Genomic DNA, 26,691 nt, shown 5'->3' with positions numbered 1-26,691 from the left:
CTGACTGGATTTTCACAGAGGGAAGGATTAAATTCAGTGCCCATTTTGAATTTTTCTTGGTTATTTCTCAGGGATGGCAATGTTTTTGCCTTGAATTTGTCGTTTCACACAGGTTTGATCTATGCACACGTGGAATGGTGCAAGTATGACAGAAGGAATGGGTTGCCTACTTTGGAGCTCTGTTTTATTTGATGGCTGTGTACTGTTGGACAGCACAAACTTGCTTCCCATATTTAGAAACTAGTAAGCTACAACTCAAACTTTGGGTTTTCTAAATTTATTCTCAATTGGCAAAAAGAATATTTTCATTTTTCAACAAGACTTAAAATGCTCAAACAGTTGCAAACAACTCTTGGAAGGAACATTTTAATGAGTCAAATGTAAATATATGTAAATAAATTAAACCCACACAAATTAACTTTCCATACAAGCACTTATAATTAAGAGAAAAATTGTCTGACAGTACAAATTTGGGTTTTGCTTAGCTTTAGCTAGCCAAGAGAAACAAACCATATCCAAGATTATCCTGAATCTATTATGTGAAAATGTAGAACAAATCTATTTTCCTTGGATTTTCCAGTACAAGTGCAACTTCTAGAATTTAAGATAAATTCAATCCACAAAGCCAATTAGCACTCAATCCATATTTTGATTTTTAGCCCCCAATCAGTGTAGCAGCTAATAATAGAGCTTAATTAAAGATAGGTAAACCAAGAAGATAAAACCAGAAAGTTTATAAATAATCCTAACCATCTCCCTAAGACACTATTTTTTTAGAATCTCATGGCACCCCAGTTCAAAACAAATCCTTCCTCAATATAGCCAACATTAGTTTGTTTTTTATCTCATCCATTTTTACTTCTATCATCAAACTGACATTGAATTTTCAAAATATGGATATATAATATCCTTCTTGTGCATTTCTTCTCAATATCTACTTTTATCATCTTCATAAGCAGCTTCCTAAGAACTCTTTAGTCTAACCTAAGCTTACTACAAGAAATTCTCAATAAAATTTAATTTTTCACAATAATTAATGTTTTCTACTACATCATGAACAAAATTACTAGGAGAAATGAATTTAAGGATGCATTTAAAAGTAACAAAAGTTCTGATTCCTATCAGCATCAGGGACCTTTAAGACTTTCAGAGCAGGAATCATGGCAACCATCACACAATTTGATGGATATCTTTGGGGATTCCTCTCCCCATTAGACAGTCTTGTAACATTCTTGCTCTGTAGAATCTAACCAAGTTCTTGAAGCTCAAGATTCACTTGTGTTAGTCAGAAGCTCCTTTTGTTACAATGTAGGTAATGTGTGTTCTCAGCCCATTCCTGGTTTCTCTGCAATAGTATAAGTCAGAATGGGAATAGTTTTCCTCTCTTGTTATACTATTCACTGAGGATCTATCTATGCTCTAGCCCAAATTACCTCCCATTATAGTCTTAATGAGGTTAATGAATGCCCCTGATTTTCCCCATGGCTTTCTAAAAAATATCATACTTCACACTTTAAAAGTGTCTATCCCTGTGCAATGGCTTTGCAAATCTTTTGCATAAAAAAAATTACCTAATGCAAAATTTCTGTGAGATCTCCCACAGATTTTTTTTCAGTGATTCCTGCATCTGTTTGACAAGCTCCTATTGTAGTATACATCAATTCCGTATAATTTAAAATCTTTGTGATTTGAGATCAATATATATTTTTAGGTTATCTAGAATAAATGAAAAAAGACTAACATGTGCAAGCACCTATTATAGGACAGAAACCTTTCATGCTAATAATTCTTAATTTCTCATAATTCTTAGATTCTTCTTGGTAATAATGTGTGAGAAGTATATGCCAACCTTTTATCCAATATAATTAGCATTCAAATACACTGAACCTCAATATTTGATTTATTTTTCCCAATTTTTATTGCCAAAACTCAAATCAAACAAAAAATTCCTATGCTTAAATATTATTTCCCTAATTTGTTACCATGTACCTAATAAGCAACAAAAAAGAATTCAAATATAGGTATACTTACTTACAATGTCCAGGTCCTTTCTATTAAACTATGAAGTGCCTGTGTCTTGCACCAGGAAAGTGTTTACTATTATTATATTACTATTGTTTACTATTATTACTAGTGTTTACTATTATTACATTATATCTTTTTAATAAATTAAAAAGATAACATAATTTTATAATTGCTTTTGATGTGAGACCTTTGGAAAATTTTGCATTATGTACAGAAGATATTGCAATAAACCTATGCCTCTATAATTTCTGAGGGATATATTTAAAGATAATTTTTCTCTAGTTTGTCAGTGATCTCAGAAATTGTTCTCAGGTTACTGTATGTTCCAGTTTCTGCCTTTATAAGTCGATGGCCAAGAACTACAAGCCATTATCAATAAGTGAATAAAATGCTACTGGATTCATAGGTTGGCTGAGCTGCAGAAGTGTGAAAGAAATGTAAGTCCACTGATGAATTTTATTTACTGATTTGAGAGGCAAAAAATCTTCACTTAATTCATAAGGCTTGACCCAGATGAAACCCCTAATAGCAAGATTCTTACTTGGGAATGCACATCAGTGTCTTCAAATTCAATTAGTATAATTTTATGAGACACAAACACAGCTTCCAGAAAAGTATTCCGTCATTGAAAATATGATCAATCATATCAGTCATTTTAAATTTAATACCAGTACATTATAAAGAGACCCTGGGAAAACAGAATAAAAAAGATAAAGAGTTGATAAGTGAACAAAATTCATACTCAGAATTTAAAATTTCTCTCCTCGTTCATTTTAACAAATGCAAAAATTAATGGAAATTAAATTTCTGGGTAAATCTCCTTTGAAAATACCCTTTAACAAGACAAATGCTAAACAAAGAAAAAATATCCCAAGGATTTTTTCTTATCTTGACATATAAAAATATTGCCATGATATATCTTCAGCATCACTCTCTTACAAGTAAATAAATTAAGTGACTTTTGGAAGTCATACAACTTAGTGAAAATCTGACTGGAGTTCACACTGAAGCTTCTGAACTTTGACCACTCTATCATGGAGGGCTGAGAGAATCAGGAATAAGAATAATGAGCAGAAAATATAAATTCCTGTTGTCAGTAGGTTTATACTTGAAACGGTGGTCTCTGCTCTTTTAGACATGGAAAGCCACTTCAGAGAAATCTATAACAAACCTAGGATATTTTGCACATGAAAAAACAGAAGTCATATAGACAAAAAATGAACATTTAAGCTTACAAAGCCAAAGCTGTGGCATAGCATTCAGTTATTATAAGCCTTACTTCATTTTACCATGATAAGTCATAACCTGGACTAACATAAGTATACAGAAGTGGATGTGGCTCAGTTCAGATCTAAGATGTGAATATATCTGCCAAGTGATGCTGAGTAGTTCTACTCAGCCCATATTTATGTCATGATTTATAGGAAGGCTAGGGAACTTCCTGGATGAATGATACAGGAACAGCCGTATCACAATGATGCTTGATTAAAAAGCATATGCAGTGTAAATCTAAAGAAACTAAATAGAACTGGAGATGTAACTCAGTGGTGCTGCACCAGCTCAGCAAGTGTGAGTTTTTCAGTTCTACCCTTGGTACCCAGAAAAGAAAAAGAAAGAAAAAAAGAAGAAGAGGAGAGACAAAAAAATAAAAATAATAAAGAATCTAAATGCCCAGGGGGAAATAAATCAGACTTTCTCCTTCCATACCTGGGTACTTTTGCTTTGTGGAGAAGGTATCAGGGACAGCGAGCTTAATTCAGTGAGATTATAGATTGAGAAAGTTTGTGGCAAGCACCTGCTCAGACTCATTTGGTAGAGTATGAATCATTCATGCCCTAAGACCCTATAAATTACTTGAAAGAACACAAAGTTCTGAAATGAGGGATGAATTCCTGTTATTACACAATGAGCTTATTAGAAGCTAATAAGATTCAAATTGTATTCATGTGACCTTGAATATTGTTTCCCCAAACTTGTAATCTCTGAGTATTTCTCAGTTTTCTCTTTTTAAAAAATACAAAATAATACTAGAATATGGCTAGTGAGGAACAGTCAATGGCTTCTGAGACTTTGCATCATGGAATTACTGAGAATGCCATCATTGCATGCTGAGCCAATAAGGAATTTTTATAGTCATAATGACCACCTTAAAGAATAAGTGGCAGGGGCTGGGGATTTAGCTTAGCAGCATAAGCGCCTGCCTTGCAAGCAGGCAGTCGTGAGTTCGATCCCTGCTACCGGAAAAAAAAAAAAAAAAGGAAAAAAGACAAAAAAATAAAAAAATCAGTGAATCCCTATGGGGCTGGGGATTTCGCTCAGCGGCATAAGCACCTGCCTTGCAAGCAGGCAGTCGTGAGTTCGATCCCCGGTACCGATAAAAACGAAAAAGACAAAAAAAAAAAAAAAAAAAAAAGAATAAGTGGCAACTCTGACTGGGCGGCCTGGGGTGAGTATCCCTGCACCATCCTGAGCCCCTGGAAGGGAGTTTAAGATCTTAGTTCGTGCCAGCAAGAGAACTTTACATTTTCCTGCTGCACTGAACCAGCTCAGCAGGGCTTGGAGCAGCCTGCAACAACTTTTTGGTTTCCTGCCATGCTGGGCCAGCTCCAAGGAATTAGGCCTTGCTGCCTGTGCCCTGAACTCTGGAGACTGGGAGGCCTGGAGTGAGTGTCCCCGCACCGTCCTGAGCCCCTGGGAAGGAGTTTACAATAGCTTCTTCCGCCAAACAGTGAACTTTGCAGCTTCCTGTCACACTGGGCCAGCAAAGCAGGGCTTGTCCTTGCCTGCTCCACCCCAAGTGTCCCTATCTCAGTCCAGGGAACTGGGCGGCTAGAGCCCCAGAAGCTGAGAGCATAGAAGAGGATTTCCAATAGGCCCAGGGAAAGCCTAGGAATAACACTTGAAACACAGAAATATAGGAAAATGACAAAATGAAAGACCAAAATACAATCTTAAGCCTAGGCCAGCCCAAGAAAACTTAGGAGCTATGTACATAGAAGAAACCATATGCTGTCCAACTGAAATACCTGAAATAACAGCAACTGAAATGAAGAAGGAACTACAGGAAGCTTTAAAGAAATTCAAACTAATAATAATCTCCGAGGTAAAAGAAGAAATGATAAAAGAAATGAAAGAGAGGCTGAATGTATCTAAAGAAGAGACAGTTAAAAAATTGCAGGAACTAAACAAAAAGGTAGAATCCCTGGATGAGCAATATAAGACACAAAAAGAATACATGAAGCAGATTCAAAGAGTTATACAGGAAATCAAAAATTTCATTGAAAGTTGTAAAAACTGCCTCAATGAAAGGGAAGATAGAATTTCAGACCTCAAAGACAAGATTGCAGCTAGTGAATAGGAAAGAAAAGATCTTTTTAAAATAACAAGAAATCAGAAAATAACAATTCAACACCTGAAAGCTGATGCAAAGAAAAACAACACAAGATTGATAGGGATAAATGAAAAAAAGGGGACAACCTAAAGGACGTCAAGAGGATATTTAGAGAAGTAATACCTGAAAATTTCCCAAATGTGAGAACGGAAACTCACATAAGGATCAGTGAAGCATATAGAACTCCAAATAGCCATAACCAAAATAAAACTACACCCAGACATATAATAATCACCATCCCAGAAATCCAACATAAGAATAGAATATTAACAGCTGTCAGAGAGAAAAGACAGTTTACCTATAAAGGAAAAACCTATCAGAATTACAGCAGACTTCTCAGAATAAACAATAAAGTCAAGAAAGCATGGAGTGAAATATTTCAGATCCTAAAGGAAAAAGATTTCCAACCTAGACTGATGTACCCTGCAAAACTGTCCTTCAAAATCAATGGAGAAATAAGACACTTCCATGACAAACAACAGCTGAAGAACTTCATGATCACCACGTCAGCCCTGCAAAGACTACTAAAAGACAGTTTAGATACATGAAGGAAAAGCCATTAAGCAAAGCAGACAATTAAACAGAATGGAAAGATAATGATGTAACATCAGAAAGATAATATGTCAACAATAAACCAATATATAACAGTTATAACCATTAATATAAATGGTCTGAATTCACTAATTAAAAGAAACAAACTGACAGAATGGATCAAGAAACAACATCCAACCATATGCTCTCTACAAGAAACCCATCTAACCCAAAAGGATACTCACAGACTGAAAATCAAAGGATGGAAAACAATATTTCATGCAACAGGAACTCCCCCCTCCCAAAAAAAAGTGGCAGTAGCTATTATGTTTGCAGACAATGTGAACTTTAAACCAAGAATGGTCAGAAGAAATAAAGTCATTACATACTGGTTAGGGGAAAACTTAAGGGGGAAGAAATGGCAATATAAATATATATGCACCAAATTCCAGAGCACCCAGTTATATAAAGCAACTATTAATAGAAATGAAAAACCAAACTAGCAATAACACAATTATAACAGCAGACCTTAACACAACAACGACACCAAGGGACAGATCAAACACACAGAAAATCAGCAAAGAAATAACAGAACTGAATCATACCTGTGAACAAATGGACTTGATAGACATATACAGAGTGTTCCATCCAACAACATCAGAATACACATTCTTCTCAGCAGTACATGGGACATTCTCTAAAATAGACCATATATTACCCCACAGAACATATTTAAATAAGTGCAAAAGAATTGAAATTATCCCATGCATGTTATCGGATCATAGTGCCATGAAACTAGAAATTAATGATAAAAGATACTTCAAAATTCCCACAAACACATGGAACCTGAATAACACACTCTTGAATAATCAGTGGATCACAGGGGAAATTAAACAAGAAATTAAGCAATACCTAAAAGCAAACAAAAATACAAATACAACTTAGGGGAATCTGTGGGATGCAATGAAAGCTGTCCTCAGAGGAAAATTTATTGCACTGAGTGCCCACATCAGGAAAACAGAACAAATACAAATAAATAACCTGATGCTACACTTCAAACATCTAGAAAAACATGAGCAAGTCAAGTCCAAAACCAAAAGAAGGAAGGAAATTATAAAAATCAGAGCAGATATTAATGCAATAGAGACAAAGAAAACAATCCAAAGAATCAATGAATAAAAGAGTTTGTTCTTTGAAATAATGAATAATATTGATTACCCCCTAGCCAACCTTATTTAAAATGAGAAGAAAAAGCTCAAATTCATGCAATAAGGAGTGAAAAAGGCAAAATCACTACAGACTGTAAAAATACTACTTGAAGCTATAGTATATGAAGTTTTATTCAACTATGTCAAGGAAAAAGCCAGACACTATGGTAACTACTATTAAGTCGGGTTATTTGGTGGTGAACCACTAGGTTGCTGAAACAGTCATGCTTTGACCTGTATTGTTATATTGTTATGTCCTGTTTTATCTCAATCTCTGCCTTATTCATTAAAAAATTATTTAGTTATTTTTTTATGTTTTTTTAATTAAGGGGAAAAATTTAAAAAATTAGCAGGGTATATAATAGTAACTTTTTTGATTTCCTATTAACTTGTTTTGAAGTCCTGTAATACTCCCACTATCTTGTTTTGACTGATACTCCCACTATCTTGTTTTGACTGATTAGACTCTGTTCCATTCTGTATGATAGTATCAAGTTTGAGGGTATAGGCAACTACGTTGAAGGCAATAAGATTCACTAAGATGCCCATTCTGGTTTGACTATTGTCTCCTTTGGAAGTCCTGTAATGTTTGCAATGCTTAAGTTTTATTGGTCTTGTTCTCTACTGTTTTGTTCAACTTTATAATATATAATGAGATAGACAATTCTTTTTAAGGAAACAAGAGACATTGTTGATAACCATTGTTGATAACCTTGTACTCTGTGTTACATCATGTGCTATGTCTATCCTTGGTTTGACTGACAGCTTTGTTTTGCCATATTTCACTTTATTCTCTCCTCCCCCCCCAAAAAAAAAAAAACGTAATAAGAACTAAGGAGTAATAAAACCCAAAATGTGTAAATTTTGTTGTAAAAAAGAGAGGGAAAAAAAAGAGTTCTAAATGATACAACAGCAAGAGTGTTTAGGGGTGTTAAATAGCTGACCATATTAATGTTTTTGGTTGGATCATTGAACACAGCTGTTTGCAGTCTCACTCTTTGAGTGTCCACTTTGTATGCTTTGATACTGTGATTTGAGCAATTATCTCTAAGATGATAATATGTAATCTATTAACCGGTGATTTCTTACTTTTTTTTTTTTTGTAGTTCTATATTACTTTTACCCTTACACTGATTTGTTTTGTTTTGTTTTTTCTCTTTTTCCTTTTAAATAAAATTTTTAAAAAATACAGATCATCAATATCTATTTCAAAAACCTCTACTCTCATAGGTTTGATAATACAGAAGAGACTGACAGATTCCTAGAAACGTATAAAAATACCAAAGCTAGGTCAAGAAGATGTAAAATTGCTGAATAACCCAATTTCTATTAATTAAATTGAAAATGTAATTAAGCCCTTACCTACAAAGAAGAGCCCAGGCCCAGACGGATTCACTGCGGAATTCTGCAAGAAATACAAAGAAGACTTAATGCCAACACTCCTCAGATGACTCTTCAATGAAATTGAAAGGGAAGCAATCCATCCTAAGTCATTCCTGGAAGCAAATGTTACTCCAGTACCAAAACCTGAGAAAGACCCAACTAAAAAAGAGAACTACAGGCCAATCTCCCTAATGAACACAGATGCAAAAATCCTCAATAAAATATTGACAAATAGGATGCAGCAAGTCATCAAGAGGATTATACACCACGACCAAGTGGGATTCATTCCAAGCATGCAGGGATGGTTCAACATACATAAATCAATAATAGTAATCCACCATAAATATAAAGCCAAAAGTAAGGATCACACCATCATTTCTATAGATGCAGAAAAAGCTTTTGATAAAGGCCAACATTCATTCATTATAAGAACCTTACAGGATATTGGAATAAAAGGTCTTTACCTCAATATGATAAAGGCCATCTATGACAAACCAATAGCCAGTATAATGCTAAATGGCCAAAAACTGAAGACTTTTACCTTAAAATTAGGCACAACACAAGGATGTCCTTTATCACAACTCCAATTTAATATAGTACTGGATATACTAGCCAGAGCAATTAGACAAGAGAGAGAAATAAAACGGGTAAAGATAGGAAAAGAAAAAGTTAAATTATCATTATTTGCAGTTGACATAATACTCTAAATAGAAGACCCCCAAAACTCCATTGAAAGCCTCCTAGATATAATAAATAAATTCAGCAATGTAGCAGGATACAAAATCAATACTCAAAAATCAATAGCATTCCTATACACTAACAACAAGATCACAGAGAGAGAAATAAGAGAAGCCACACCCTTCACATTAGCAACAAAAATGAAATATTTAAGAATTATCCTCATGAAAGAAGTGAAAGATCTATATAGGGAAAACTATGATACACTGAAAAAAACAAATTGAAGAGGATATCAGAAGGTGGAAAGACATCCCTTGCTCATGGATAGGAAGAATAAATATTGCGAAAATGGCGATTCTTCCAAAATTGTCATACAGATTCAATGCAATCCCAATAAAAATACCATCAACATATCTCACAGATTAGAGAAATCACTCCTGAAATTCATCTGGAACCAGAAGCGACCTAGAATAGCAAAGACGATTCTAAGCAACAAAGGCAAGGCAGGAGGCATTGTCGATGTCGCTCCCGGCCGGCAGGAAGGACACACGACAAAGTCTGGCAGTGGACAACCTTTTCTTTTATTTTCTCTCCGTACAGCCTGCCCTGGGATCGCTCCCAGCCGAAGCCTCCTCTGGTCCGCTCCCCGCGGCTCCTTCCGTGCTTCGCTCCGAAGCCTCTACCGGTCCGCTCTCCGCGGCTCCTTCCGGGCTTCTACTTCCCCCCAGGGGTGGCACCAGTATATATACGGATACAGTGTCCAATCATATTAAAGTAAGCAAGGCAAGCTGATTGGCTAACATATTATTGAGCGGGTTGTTTACGCGGTAAGCAGGAAACTAACGTGCTCGATGGGAGGGGTAATCTAACTCAGGCTTTGCTCTTTCCTACAGGCCTCACGTCCGCCAAGTAAGGCGACCGGGCTCGGGGCTGCGGCTCCCAACAAGGCATCACAATCCCTAACTTGAAGTTATACTACAAAGCAACTGTAGTAAAATCAACATGGTACTGGAATAAAAACAGAGTCAAAGATCAATGGAATACTTTAGAAGATACAACCACAACTACAAACACACTTATCCACCTTATCTTTGAAAAAGGACCCAAATATGTTCACTGGAAGAACGACAGTCTCTTTAATAAATGGTGTTGGAAAAACTAGCTCAATATGCCAAAAACTAAGACTAGACCCAAGTCTAAGGTCTAAATGGACCTAAGATCTGAATATTAAAACAGAAACACTAAATATTTTGGAAGACAAAAGATTTAAAACCCCTTAGGGACATAGAGCTAAGTGGAGAGTTCATGAACAGGAATCAAACCTCATGGGAAATACTTTCCAGAATTAACAATTGGGATCATGTCTTATTAAAAAGTTTCTGCACATCAAAAGAAATCTCTAGCATAGTGAAAAGAAAATCTACAAACTGGGAAACAATCTTAGTGAACTGTCCCTCAGACAAAGTTCTTCTGACTAAAACATATAAAGATTTTTATAATATAATAATTATAATATAATATAATATAATAATTTTTAAAAACCAGAATCCAAAAATTTAAAGATCCACATCACAAATGGACATCTGAGATGAGTACACAATTCTCAGATGAAGAAATACAAACAGCAAATAAATACATGAAAAAATATTCATCATCATTACTCAGAGAAATACAAATTTAAAACACACTGAGATTCCATCTCACTCCTGAAAGAATGGCCAGGATCAAGAAAACTACTAACAACAAATGATAGAGAGGCTGTGGGGAAAATGGAACTTTCCTGCACTGTTGTAGGAGTGTAGACTGGTGCAACCACTGTGGAGGACAGTCTGGAGATTTCTCAGAAAACTAGGATTGGAATTCCCATTTGTTCCAGCTATTCCACTTCTAGGCATATTCCCAGAAGAACTGAAAACATCATACCACAGTGATATTTGTACACCCGTGTTTATAGAAGCACAATTTGTAATAGCCAGATCTTGAAACAACCTAATTGTCCATCAACTGAGGAATGGATAAAAAAGTTGTGGTATTTTTATACAATTGAGTACTACTCAGCTATAAAGAAGAATCACATTGAGATATTTATAAATAAATGGACACAGCTTGAGGCCATACTCATAAGTGAAATAAACCAAACTTACATGTATAAATACCAAATAGTTTCCCTAGTGTAAGAAATGGTAAGAATACATAAAAGCATGTGGTAAATCATGATTCCCCATTATACTGCTTTAAAGCCTTATAGTGTTTGCATTCATTAATTGGAATGGTTTTATTTTGGGTTGTTTGATTTTGTTGTCTGTGTTGGTATGAACAACTATTTTGAAGAAAACAAGACATTATAATAGCTACTGAAGATTTAATATCATCTTATTTTGAAGTCCCACCAAGCTTTTTTTCTTCTGTCTCCATTGGTTTTATCATGTTGTATCTTACTGGATTTTATTTTATGTGATAGTATAAATAATATTTTATAGACAAGGAGATAATATAATAGCCTTTGTTCATTTTCTGTTAGTTGATTCTGAATACCCTGTAATATTTTCATTCTCTTGAATGGTTTTACACTGTCTTTTTATGTTTCATACTATATTATATGAAGGTATACTCAATTATTTCAAGGAAAGAGACACTATGGTAGCTATTATTATGTCAGATTGTCTTGTGGTGAAACACTATGTTGTTTAAATTGTTCTTTTCTGACCCATTTGTTATGTCCTCTTTAGTCTTAACCTTTTTTTAAATAGAAAAGAATAAGTGGCAAAGTCAAAGAAAAAGTCTAAATAATGAAACTGCATAAATTTAAATAACTTTTATATTCTTGATTAAACAGGTGACATCTGATTACTGATTCAAATTAAATCAACCTAATTCTTCTTACATTACATATATAGACTTTATTAAAGCATTTGTAATAGATCATTTTCCTCATTATAAAAAAACACCAGAACAGACTACTTTAAAAAGAAAGAAGGTTTATTTTGCCTTACGGTTCTGGAAGTTCAAAGTCACAGCATTTTACCTTTTGATGGCTTTGTTGCAGTCAGACTCCCATAGTGGTTTAGGCAATCGGTGGTAAGACACAGGAATTCCACATGTGTTTGGGTTTTTCTACTTGTCTCTCTGGCTCTTCTTATAAATTAAATAGGAATCAATCATGGAGATTCCACCTAAGTGAGTTTACCTAATGGTAATTATCTTCCAAAGTTTCTACTATCTCTAAACACTGTTGTTAACTTTCTACCTTTCTGATACCTCATGATAAGGATTAAGTTTCAAATGAATTTGGGGGACAAATTTCAACATCATCATATGGCATGAAATTTTTAAGTGGAATTTCATATCCAAAGTATTTTTTGAAATAAGTAATACCTGGGCCTATAAATTAGACTGACAATCATATTAAATATATAAATTAGATATTACTTGGTGAATTAGTTATTTCCAATATGTTTACAAAACAAAATCCTTGATTTAGTTATAACTCTTTATTTGGTGGTAAGAATTGACAAAAAATAAAAAACCTGAGATCAAGTCATTCTTTTGCTTCTTATCTAGAATAGATACCAGAATGGCATTGCAATTCTAGAAATATCTATATCCACTTTAGTCACAGATTTACACAAGTTCCATCACAAAAGTTCCATTTCTCTGTAATTTTATGGTTATTAATTTTGCTTTAAGGAAAGAGAAAAAGTGTTTCTTTCACTGTAAATTATCCCAGACTTGGCTGCAGCCACCCCAAGGTGAGAATCACCAGCAACTCCTGAGATCTGCGCCATGTAGGAACTTAGGGCACTGGGAAACCAAGCAACCAGCTCGCCTCCCTGCTAAGCAGTTGTGGTGTGGCAGGCTGAGACTGCCCCAGGGGGAGAACCACCAGTGTCTCCTGAGATCCACGCAATGTTGGAACTTAGGACCCTGGGAAACAAAGCAATCAGCTTGCCCCTGGTAACGGCTGTGGCTCCACAAGGTGTGGCTGCCCCAGTGTGAGAACAACCAGCAACTCCTGAGATCTGTGCCATGTTGGAACTTAGGGCGCTGGGAAACCAAGCCACCAGCTCGCCTCCCTCTAAGCAGTAGTGAGGGTACTAGCACCCTGGCTGAGAATCAAACATCCCATCTCCCCACCCACCCCCATTAGCAAATGAGAGCCAGAGAGCTGAGCATCTCTTGGGAGGTTGATCATATGCAATATAGCAAATAAGGGGGATTTCTTTCTACCATCTCTTTGAAGGCAAATATTTTCATCACTGTTTTGCTTTATTCTGATTAATGGTATTTCTCTATTCAATATTCTGTTTTGATAAGTTCTATAATGCTCTGTATTTCATTTTATTTTGCTGTACCTGATTGAAAGGACAACTAAAGATGATGAGATATACTGTGGTACCTATTACTGTTATCCTGGTAACCTGCTGTGAAATTGTGTATCAATTTCACTATACTGTCTAAATTGGCTTTGTTCAATCTTGTTTTGTTGCATTTTATTATGTTCAAAATAATAAAAAAATTTTTAAAAACATCCTAGACTTTTTGAATTTACATGAGGAAACCATAATTTGCTAAAATAATGTGGCTTATTAGAATTTAGATTACAACTCAATCCTTCAAAACTTAGTGAAGTGCTCAGTGTACTATATCTGGTTGATTTCTAGATTTCCTTGCAACATTAAGAAGTTATAAGCTGCTTCTGTTTCCTAAAGCTATGAACCTCCACCCTACTTCAGTGCTCATTATACAAGAAATATTTTTAACTCTATTTTACTCTCCTAAAATAAGATTCACAGATAATATAACCAACTTATAGATACAAACCTTTCCTTTTTGCAAAGCAAAGTTTTCATCATTTACGTGATATATTTAAATGTACCTCAATATAAATATATGGGTATAACTAAATAATGTTAATAGAATATTGTAGATATGTGTCCAATCATTTGTCATTGTAATTGCTCCAGGTACAGGATGACTCAGGTGTGTTGTCATACCATGACTATAACCGCTGAAAGTGACATGCTTTTCTAGAATGACAAATAACTCTAGGTAAAGAATGAACTTAAATACAATTATTCCTAGTTTTTACAATCATGGCATTATTAGAAATTTGTGTTTAAACTATGTAAAATTATTCTATGTTTATTTATAAAGGAAATTTACTTGTAGCTCAGGAATTCTAAGCAGATATATCTTGTACATCTATTGTCCTATAGGTAGTCAAGAAGAGAACACCGGCCAGCGATAGTGGCACACACCTGTGATCCCAGCACTCGAGAGGCTGAGGAAGTAGATAGCCACTAATTTGAAGCTAACCTGGGCTACATAGATAGTCCAAGGCCACCCTGGACTACACAGACAGATAGTGTCTCAGAAAGAGAGAGAGAGAGAGAGAGAGAGAGAGAGAGAGAGAGAGAGAGAGCATGATTTACTAAGATGCTTGAGCATTAAAAGTATCTGGTATCCTAAGTACAACCCATTAAATGCCAGTAACACCCCTTATCTTCAGGACAATGAATATCACCTCAACAAATTTCCAAAATGTCTCAAATAAATGGAAACACTCTTGCTACTGTTTGGATTTTAAATATCCAACAAAAATGCATATTTTGGAAAATCGTTCCCCAAGAAGATACTACTGGAAAATAGTAGAACTACCAGGTAGGATATAATGGAAGATCTTTAGCTTCCTGGGGCATGTCCTTGAAGAGATGATACAGTGCAACTCTGTCTCTTTTAGTTTCTCCTTCTTTGTTCTCCACCCAAGAGGTGAGTGTTTCTGCTCTGCCACACACCTCTCCTAACGTGAGCAGCCTTGCCACAAGCCCAAAAGCAATGGGCTAATTGATCATGGGGAAACTTCCAGAAGTGTGACCCAGGATAAAACGTTTTTCCTTTATAAGCTATTGGAGTGACATCATGGGCATTAATTTTCAGAGCATAATTACACTGGATATTCAACACTTTTATTGAGAATATGGAATGCATTGTAGCACCAATTTATCAGCTTGAGCTATAAAATTTATTTTACATAGTTATTTAAAAGATTAAATAAAGCTAAAATATTTTTAGAATTTATTTAAGGAAAAAAAGCAAAACAGATAAAGGGTAGAAATAATACAGAATTTCAAAAAAAAATAAGCAGTAAGAAGTCACTAGTTGATAAACTACATATTGTCCTCTTAGAAATAGTTAAGTTACAAAAGTAAAGCATACAAAGTGGATATTCAAACAGTGAGACTGCAAACAGTTCTGTTCAATGATCCAACAAAAACTTAGTAATATAGTTATCAATCCTATACTTAAATATACATGCAGTTAAATCCTTTAGAGAACTTTCTATTCCTCTCTTTTTTATAATAGCAATTACACATTTGGAGTTTTATTACTCCTACAATTCTTATTACTTTTTACACTAGAAACACAATGTGATATTTATAAATATGATTCTTATTTATTTCACTTATGAGGATAGTCTCAAGTTGTCTCCATTTACCTATGAAGGCCTCAAGATCATCCTTAAAGTAAAATATTTTAAAGGGAAATATAAGGTACTAGGAGATGTATTTTCAAAATATTATTATACATTTAACTTTCCAGAGTATGTGTAATTTGTCAGACTGTAAAATTTATACATGTACATTTCACATAATGGTAAATTTCTGGTCATGTTCTCTAAAATACCAGATGGGTTACACAAATCAAAATAGTTGATAACTATGTAGAAAAATAATATTTGAGCTAGCAATTTATATAAGAAAGCTGAATAAGTCTACTCATTTTTCATGTGATTCAAATTAACTAAATAGTATAGTGGTTTTCATAAGACATTTGTATCTTCAATTGGGGATTTAAAGTCAAAAATTTATTTCTATTTAAGTATCAATTTCTACTTAAGTATATACTTGTGACTAAAAACAGAATGACTAAAAGTGTATTCTTTACAAATTTTCATAGCTATTCTTTTAATTTATGCCAATAACTACTTCTCCAGCTCAGGCATGGAATGTAGAACTAATTTTCTATTTTAAATACACCTATTGCAGCAAGTCTTCATTGTATTTAGCCTTAGGATGGTTGTGCCCCAGCTACTGGCTAGCAGATTTGTTTCTCTGCATATTAAATAACTTTCTCAACATGAACACCAAAATTAAATTGGAGTATGAAGTGAAAGTTAAAGCATATACTTTTCTCTGAGAAAAGATTTAATAAAATTCTCTCAAATATTTTTAATATTTACAGTCACAGAATGCTGGAGATGTGAAGAATCTTGAAAATTATCAAATGTAAACTCATTTTAAACATGTAAAACGCAAAGAGCACGGAGTAATTTTCTTACCTGAAGTTACACCGTAAAATAACTCAAAACAGTTTGAATTTAAACCGAAATTCTATGCCCTAGTAAACATTCTTAACATATATGGTGATAAATCAAGTTGCTAATTTGGAAAACAGAAGCTGACACTGTGTGTGTGTGTGTGTGTGTGTGTGTGTGTGTGTGTGTGTGTGTGTACATTCAGTCAGTGTTGGCATTTTTATATTCAATAATGAATAGTGGAATCACACTAAAATATTCACATCTCCAATTGTTTGTATTAGGAGTTATTGCTCTCTAGTCTGGATCAAATTATTGAAATTATAATTGCTGATGATTTCTAACCTGTGTGTGGGAAAAAAAAGTAACTACTAACATAGCAGCACAAAAGTAACTAATTCTGGTAAATGTCTATTGATTCCTATGACTGTCAAGCATCTGGATGTCAGGCCAGTTAATTTCTCTTCTGTAGTGAATATAATACCATTGTGACTTAGTAACACATGATAATCCATTCTTCATTAACATATGAATATAAGCACGTTTAAGAAAATGTGATTAAATCCAATGAATAATGGGTATAAACATAATACAATGAGAGTGAGAGATTCTATTGTAACTGCTAGCTGATTTTAGATTGGACATTTGACAAGTCTCAAATTCCAAACTTTCATTATTCTAGTCATCTTGTGGAAGTTTATGGTAACTAATAGAGCCATAAAATTTATTTCTCCCTCATAAAACAGGAAATATTTCATCTGGAAAAATAAAAGAACAAAAAAGAGAAAATACTATAAGCTCAATTCTAATGTGAATTAGAAGATAAAAAAATCAAGAAATATATTTGAAAAAATAGCATCTGGACAGAGACTGTTTAAATTGATGTGGAATTAAGCTGTCTTGAATAAATAAATAAAAGTTAAATAAAATGCATAAGAAAAAACATGGCTTTAGAAAAGTAAAAGGAGAATATTTCACTATCAAAGATAAAGTACCAAGAATAGAAACAGAATTCATTTTGCTCATAATTAATAACTGGTAGATTACATTCTACTTTTGGTAATATAAAGAATAATTACCTTCAATGTGCTTGGCCTAACCCAGCACATAATTGTGAATATTGTCTTGTGCCTGAGATTAAGAAATAATAACCACGACTAATGAGACTACAGATAGCTTATTGCACATTATTTCTTTTTAAACATATGTATTAACTCTATTGGTACATAATGAACTAAATATTTCTTAAAGATATTTACTGTTTTGTATTAAAGCAGTTTGCTATCTTTTACTGCACCTTCTTCAAATGCAACTAAATCAAAGTTCTCCACCACTGCAAATCATTTAGTTAGTAATGGAAATTTTTATACTTATTTCTAACTTTTGAATCTGCCTTCGGTAATTTATTTTCTCCAAAATTCCATTGAATATTTTATTTTTCAATCTAGGAAATCCCTAGATTTTACCAGATCAGATAAATGGACTGATGGATTATAGAGAAAGACAGATAACAGATAGATAGATAGATAGATAGATAGATAGATAGATAGATAGTTTCTGTAGAAATATAGTTTCATAAGTGCTTGCCCCATCCCTTATTGATTAGTTACTTTTTCCTTGCATTGTTGAGATAAAATATCTGATGCCCAGTGTTAGGGAAGGAAAAGTTTATTTCTTATAGATTGGAGATTTCATTCCATACTCAGTTGCCTCCAAGGCAAAATGACATGGCTGAGGGGCAGCGGTTCAAGGTGGGCGCAAACAGCAAGCATAAACAGAATAAAAGAGAGAAAGACACACCTTCTTCCCCTGTTTAAACTGTATGCTGGCTCCGGGCAAGTGCAACACTCATAACGCCAGTCTGAGAGCTAGACAATGAACAAATTGCAACCGTTAGATTAGGCTGTCTCCATGATTGTATGAGGCTTGTTGGAGGAGGGATCTGAACATAAACCATAACACTTATCCACACAAAATGTCTACTTTCATTTATAATGCATCACCAATAACTAGTTCAAATAAGTGCACATACTACAGCCAGCATATAAGGCCTTCCAAGTCTTCAGTGTTCTTGATTGTATGCATTTTTTTCAACCTTAGTTTATATGAAGATGTCAAATTTAACCTACTTATAAGAATGGTAATATTTCCTAATAATTTCTTCTACAACTACTTAATGCTTTTTCACTATGAACACAATATTATAAATTCCCTTTTCTACTTTTTTCCCTGTTAATCCTATCATCACCTTTCCTCCTTGAGTCCTGTTTAAAAGCACAGATTACAATTTCTGTCAAAATGCAGTGGGTACTATATTCTTCACTATTTCACTGACCTTAAATTCACCTACAACCAGGAAATAACCTAGAAAATATCTATGAGAAGATTCAAAAAATAAATGGTATCCAATGAGTTACGAAAGAAAATCAAAACTCTACCCTTAAGCCAGAAAGGATATTTTTCTTTCTCTAGTATCTCAGAGCCTGAACTCAAAGGCAGCGTAAAAGCAATAAATACATCGGAAAGAAGCAAGAGTCCCACGGAAAATTCAACATTCTGGAATTGGGAAAAAGTCTTACTTAACTGTCCCGCAGACTTCTATGTAGAACATACAAAGAATTTTTAAAAATCAGGCCCCCAAATTCAAAAAACCATTCCAGACGTGGGCATCTGAGATGATTACACACTTCTGAGCTAAGGAAGTGCAAATGGTAGCTGGGGATTTAGCTCAGTGTCATAAATCCTTGCCTGGCAGACACAAGGTCATCAGTTCAATCTCCAGCACCCCCCCCCAAAAAAAAAAGAAAAAGAAAAAGAAAAAAATTTCAACATCATGGATCATCAGAAAAATGCAAATTAAAACCTCACTGAGATTCCATCTCACTCCAAAAGGAATGGCCTGGATCAAGAAAACCACCAATAACAAATGCTGGAGAGGCTGTGGGGAAAAAGGAATTCTTCTGCACTGTTGGTGGGAGTGTAGACTGCTGCAACCACTGTGGAAATCAGTCTGGAGGTTGCTCAAAAAGCTGGGATTGGAGGTCCCATTTGACCCAGGTATTCCACTTCTGGGCATATTCCAAAAAGAACTGAAAACATCATATCATGGTGATATACGTGCACCCATGTATATAGCAGCACAATTTGTAACAGCTAAATCTTGGAAACCAACCCAAATGTCCATCAACAGAGAAATGGATTTTTAAAAAATTTGATATTTTTATACAATGGAGTACTACTCAGCTATAAAGAAGGATCACATTGAGGTTTTTATACATAAATGAATTTGACTTGAGACCATACTCATAAGTGAAATACATCAAACTCACATATGTAAATACCATAATGTCTCCTAGTGTAAGAAACTGATACAGTAAATAAGATACAAAGTGTTCAATAAATATTGTGAAAGGGTAAGAAACTGCTCAAAGGGAAAAAATAATGCAGGGAAAAGGAGAAAAAAAGTAAGGGAAACAATGAAACATATAAATTTGTATATATACACTTAAGATAGCTAAGATGATTGTATATTCTATTAGTTCTTGAGACAAAACAGTTAACATTCATAAGCTTAGATCAATTTTGTGTCTGTATCTGCTAATCTGAGTAACTGTGCTTTGAAGATAATGACACAAAATAGCAACCTTTGTTATGCTCCTATCATCGTTTTGAAAGCCTATATTTTATTTGCAGTTCTCTGTTATTGCTATTGTTATTTATTTGTCTCTTTTGTTTCCAGTTTTTTGTGTATTTGTTTTGTTTTGTTTTTTTTCCTCAAATACATAAAGGATAGAGGATTATACATGCCTAGAACTTATCTAATGAGTTTACAAGAATTGATTTTGTTACATGTGATAACATAAGCATCTACTTTGAAGAAACTGAGACATTATGGTAGCCATTGCTGATTTCAAATGATCTTGTTTTGGAGTTCAATAATGTTTTCATTCTTTGTTTTGATTGTTTTTGGTCTGTTTTCTATTATTTGATTTCAATATGTGTGAAGGTACGGACAGTTATGTTGAATAGAACATGAGACATTCTAATAGCCATTTTTTATTTCCTATTGTCTAGTTTTGAAGGTCTGTAATGCTTTCACACTTTAGTTTTGGTTGATTTTGACTATTTTGCTTTGTCTTAATTTATTATTTAGTGTGAAGGTATGGACAATTATTTCAAAGAAAAAAGAGACACTATAGTAGTCTCTGTTGCTTTCCTATTGTCTTGTTTTGAAGTCCTGTGTTGCTTGCATTGTTCTGATCTTCTGTTTTGTCCTGTTCTGATTTCTTTGTTCTGGTTTGTTTGGTTTTGTTTCATTCTCTTTAAAATAAAAAGTAAAAATAAAGAAACTATGAGACGTAGAAAGAGTGAAAGAAATATTCTGGACATCTATTTGTTTGTTCCCTTTCTGATGTGAAAGCTCACCACTATTAATTTTTCACTAGGGCTGATTTCATTGTCTCCATTAAGTTCTGATATGTTGTGTCAGCATTATCATTTAGTTGTAAATACTGTCCATGTCCAGCACCCAGTTAGTAATGGCAATAATGGTGTAGGCTTCTAGACAGGTATCATCAGCAACTAAATCTTTTGCATTTACTTAAGAGTGTTCTAAGGGGTAGTATGAGGTTTCTTCTAGAGAACATCCCATGTACCACTGAGAAGAATGTGTATTCTGATGTTGTGGGGTGGAACACTCTGTAGGTATCTACCAAGACCATTTGTTCGCATTTTTTGTATTTCTTTGTTGATTTTTTGTCATATTGACCTATTTATTAGTGGCAATGGAGTATTAAGGTTCTTCATTACAATTTTGTTATTGCTTATTTGACTTTTCATGTCTGTTAATATTTTTAATTATGTGGGTGCCCCTTGTTTGGTGCATACATATTTATGACTTATATCTTCTTTTCTTGCACTTTTTCCTTAATAAATATGCATTAAATCATCAAGGATATTATATACTCTGAACAAGTAGATTTTTACCAGTGATACAAGGTTGGCTAAACATCGATAAATGTAATACACCATATTAACAGAACCAAGGGAAAAAAAAACATATAATCATCTCAATAGATACAGTAAAAGTATGTGACAAATTCCAACACTCTATGATAAAAACCCTACAGAAAATTGAAATATATGGTCTTTATAGCACTCTGATAAAATTCATGACAACCCAGTACCCAACATCATATTAGATGAACACAAATTGAAAATATTTTCTCTAAAATCATGAACAAGACAAGGATGTCCAGTATCACCAGTCTATTCAATATACTTCTGGAAACATGGTGACATGATATTCTACATAGGAGACTGCAAAATTTCCACCAAAAGACCTCTAGATTTAATGGCCAGGTTCCGTCCCATAGCTGAATACAAGTCATTGCTCAAAAATCAATAGCATTCTTGTACATAAATGACAAACTCACTGAGAGAAAGGTTAGGGGAACCACATGTTTCACAATAGTATAAAAAGTGAAGTACTTAGGAGTCAATCTAACAAGAAAAGTAAAATACTTCTACATAGAAAACTACAGGATGCTTGAAAAGGAAATCAAAGAGGATATCAGAAAATAGAAAGGTGTCCTTTGCTTATGGGTGGAAAGAACCAACATAATGAAATGGCCACACTACCAAAATTGTTACACAGACTTAATGCAACCCAAATCATATACTATTATCATACCTCAAAGAACTACAGAAAACATTCTTAACATTCATTTGGGACAGAAGATACCTGCAGTGACAAAAAACAGTACCCTCTGGGAAGCAAAGGCAGAGCTTGAAAAATCACAATCCTTAACTTAAAATTATCCTACAGAGCTACTATGATAAAACCTGTATCAAGAAAATATTGGCAAATAGAATGCAACAAATCATCAAGATTATACAACATTACCAATTATGATTTATTCCAGGAATGCAAGGATGGTTTAACATACATGAATCAATAAATGTAATACAGCACATCAACATTCAAAGACAAAATGCACATGATCATCTCAATAGATACAGAAAAGGGCTAGGGATTTTGCTCAGCAGAATAAAATAAGCACCTGTCTGGCAAGCATGGGGTCATGAGTTCCCCAGTACAAAAAAAAAAAAAAAAAAAAAAATAGATGCAGAAAAACTTTTGATAAAGTCCAACACTTGTTCATGATAAACACTCAACAGAAACTTGAAATAGATGGTATCTAGATCAATGTGATAAAAGCCATAATGACAAACCAATAGCTGACATTACACTAAATAGATAAAAATCATAAGCTTGCCTTCTTGGGAAGATGGTGAATCAATAAGCAGCAAAATAGAGAGCCTCTCTGAGAGAAATATCTCAGATGCTGGAATAAAACATCCTGGCAAAGACCAGAAGGAAGAGATAGATCCGCTTGACCCAGGAAGAAACTAAAGGGAAAAGGGAAAAGAAGAGAGAAAAAGGGAAAAAGAAAAAGAAAGAAAAATAAGTCATGGATGGAGGACTGTAGCCAGACACACTCTCACCAGAGCTGGTTCCAATGTGTATGAAAAACTGCTGGAATCTAAAGATACATTCTTGCAGTGAAGTTGGGGCTTGGCAAGCCTGAGGTCCTTGCAGGAGTACACAGTAGCAGAGGGGGGCAGAAGAACTGAGAACTGAGCTTGACTGGGAGATCTGTGCCAGCTCACGGTGAATGCTGGGAGGTCAGTCCTCCCACGCAGTGGGTGGCTGGCCTGGGCAACATTTTGGAGTCAGGCAGGATAAACCCAGAACCAGAACTTCAGCAGCTTTAGTCAATCACTCCTAGCACAGAGAAGATTGGCAAGAATTGCTTGGACTGAGTCCCTCCCCTATGCATGATGCAATAGAAAAGGAACAGATCTCCTTAAGTTATACCTAACTGGCCCCATCCACACTGCACACACTAACATGGTAAAGACTCCCAGTGCTTGACCAGCTCAGAAGGGAGGAGCCAGCCTGTCCCATCCCAGTTTGTACTTCAGGGGTCATCAGCAGATGAGAGGGCAACAATCTCTAGCCAGCATGCTTCAGAGTAATCACACAGGAAGTGCCATGGATCCCCATTATCCACTCATCTGGAAGAAACCAGAAACATGATAGAGGAAGAAACAAAAGGAAATCTCCAACCCCCAACCCAAATAATACTGGCCCAGGAGAGGTAAACACAGAAGAGATCAGGAGTTGCACACCTGAAAAAGCAGCATCTGACGTAAAGAATTATTTTTGTGACATTATAAAAGAAATAAAAACAGAAATTCTAATACAAGTAAAGGAAGATATAAGAAAAATAATATAAAAAATACTAATAAAAGAATCTGTGTCTCAAAAAGATACAGATGGACAAATGGAGGGACATAGAGAAAGGAGAGAAATCTTCAATGAAGGATATTTTAAAAATCTAGAATATATGAAACAGATTCAAAGAGACTACCAGGAAATTAAAAACTCCATTGAAAGCTAGCAAAACTGCTTGAAAGAAACTAACGATAGATTATCAAATCTTGAAGACAGGTGTGCAATGTGTGATTGCAAAAGGAAAGATCTCTTAAAAATAACAAGGATCAAAAATAAAAAAAAACAAGAAACCAGGTAATAACAATACAAAGATTAGAAGATGACAAGAGGATCTACAACTTAAGAATTAAAAATGTGAGTGAAGAAGCAGGGGTAAACGCAAATGAAATACAAAGGCTATTTACAAAAATAATTAAAGAAAACTTCTCAAGCATAGGAAAAGGAAATGATATTCAGATATATGAGTCATATAGAACTCCAGCCAGCTATAACCAAAATAGATCTACACCCAGACATATAATAATCAAGTTCCCAGAAATCCAACACAAGAACAGAATGTTGAAACTGTCAGATAAAAGAAACAGATCATCTATAAAGGAAAACCCACAAGAATCACAACAGATTTCTCAACACAAACCATCAAATAAAAAAGAGCTTGGAGTGAAGTATTCCACGCCCTGAAAGAAAATAACCTCCAACCCAGATTGATGAACCCTGAAAAACTATCTCTCAAAATTAATGGAAAAAGAAGATGCTTCCATGACAAAGAGGAACTGGAGGAGTTTGTGACTACCGATCCAATCTTACAAAAAATCCCGAAGGAATTCTAGGAAGAGAAAAAAAAGGACCATGGTTTCAAGAGCAGCAACAGAGGAATCTTACTGAATGGGGCATACAGTGTAATGAAGGGGGGAAGTAGACACTCAATGACAGAAAAATAGCATGGCAAAGATGAGGCAGAGAAGATTGGCCATAATTGCTAACATGGATGGCCTTAATACACTAATAAAAAGAAACATGGGCAAAGTGGATCAAGAGATAGGGCCCAGCAAGATGCTCTATATAAGAAATATATTTAACCTGAAAGAGCCTTTATGCACTGAAAGTGAAAGATGAGAAAATAATGCTTTATGTGACAGGGACCAGAAAAAAGTGGGAGTAGCTCACCCATCAACTGCAGACTGGTTGGAAAAACATAATACTTATACAATGGAGAACTACTCAGCTATAAGGAAGGAAAACCTTGAGGGTCTTGTAGGTAAATGGATGCAACTTGAGATCAAGCTCAATGGTAGAACAGTTCAGAACCACTTACGTAAATAATGGGGTGTCCCCCAACCTAAAAACTAAAGGAGTTAGTGGTATACAAAATGTACAATGCACCCTGGGAAAGTGAAAAAACAGGAACTGTCTAAATATGGAAGACAGAGGATATTGGTAATCTTGTATCATGATTTGAAACCCATATTGCTTTCATCACTCTGTTTAGCTTGGTTATATTCTGTTCTAGTTTGTCTACTGATAGTAGATTTGAGGGCATAAACAACTATTCCAAAGATAGCAGGATATACTATGGTAAACATTTTAAATCTCCTATTATTGCTTTATTAAAATCCTATATTGCTTGCACTACCTTGTTTTGACTGATGTTATTTGAATTTGTCTTATTTGATTGGTGTCTTGTCTTGACTGATTTTATTCAAATCTGTTATGTTTGTTAGTGTCAAGTCTGAGAGCATAGGCAACTACTCCAAAGACAATAAGAGTCACTATGATACCCCTTCTGGTTTGACTGTTACCCTCTTTTGAAGTTCTATAATGTCTCCAATGTTTTGTTTTTATTGATTTTATTCCATAATTCAATGTTCAATTCTATTGTACCTGATTATATGGGCAATTCTATTGAATATAACAAGAGACATCATGGTAAACATTGTAGATCTCCTTGTATTGTGGTTTTAAATTATGTATTATGTCCATCCTTTTGTTTTAAATGAACCCATTTTTTTCTTTTCTCATTTGGTTTTATTCTTTTCAAAATAAAAATATAAAAAAAACTGTAAAGCTTCACTCTAAAATCAGGAACAAGACAAGCATGTCCACTATCACCACCTCTATTCAATATAGTTCTGGAAACATTAGCTAGAGCAATTAGACAAGAGAGAGAAATAAAAGGAACAAAGATAGGAAAGGAAGAAGTTAAATTATCAGTATTTTCCAATGACATGATATTCGACATAGAAGACTCCCAGAAACTCTATCAAAAGACCACTAGAGTTAATAAGCAAACACAGCACTGTAGCTAGATACAAAGTCAGCACTCAAAAATAAATAACATTCCTGTACACAAACAACAAACTTGCTGCAAAAGAACTTATGGAAATAACACCTTTCACGATACCATCCAAAAAACTGAAATACTTAGGAATCAATGTAAGAAAGTATGTAAAAGACTTACACATTAAAAAGTATAGTACTCTTAAAAAAAAAAAACAGGAAATTGAAGAGGATGTCAGAAAATGGAAAGACATGCCTTGCTCTTGGTTAGGAAGAACCAACATTATGAAAATGCCTATGCTCCCAAAACTTTTACACAAATTTAATGCTTTCCCAATCAAACTATCATTAATATATCTTACAGATCTAGCAAAAACATTCCTAAAGTTCATTTGGAAACAGATGAGTTTTAAAGTAGAAAAGCAATCCTGGGCAACAAAGGCAAGGCAGGAGGCATCACAATCCCTGACTTGAAATTACACTACAAAGCCACAGTGATAAACCAGCATGGTACTGGAAAAAAAAGAAAGGAAAAAAAAAAAAAAAAAAACAGACCCAAGGGTCAATGGAACAGATCAGAAAA

Source organism: Cavia porcellus, unplaced genomic scaffold, assembly GCF_034190915.1.
Source record: "Cavia porcellus strain 051 isolate PalLab524CR breed Dunkin Hartley unplaced genomic scaffold, mCavPor4.1 scaffold_1, whole genome shotgun sequence".
Classification (NCBI taxonomy): Eukaryota; Metazoa; Chordata; class Mammalia; order Rodentia; family Caviidae; genus Cavia; species Cavia porcellus.
This window is presented reverse-complemented; position numbering follows the sequence as displayed.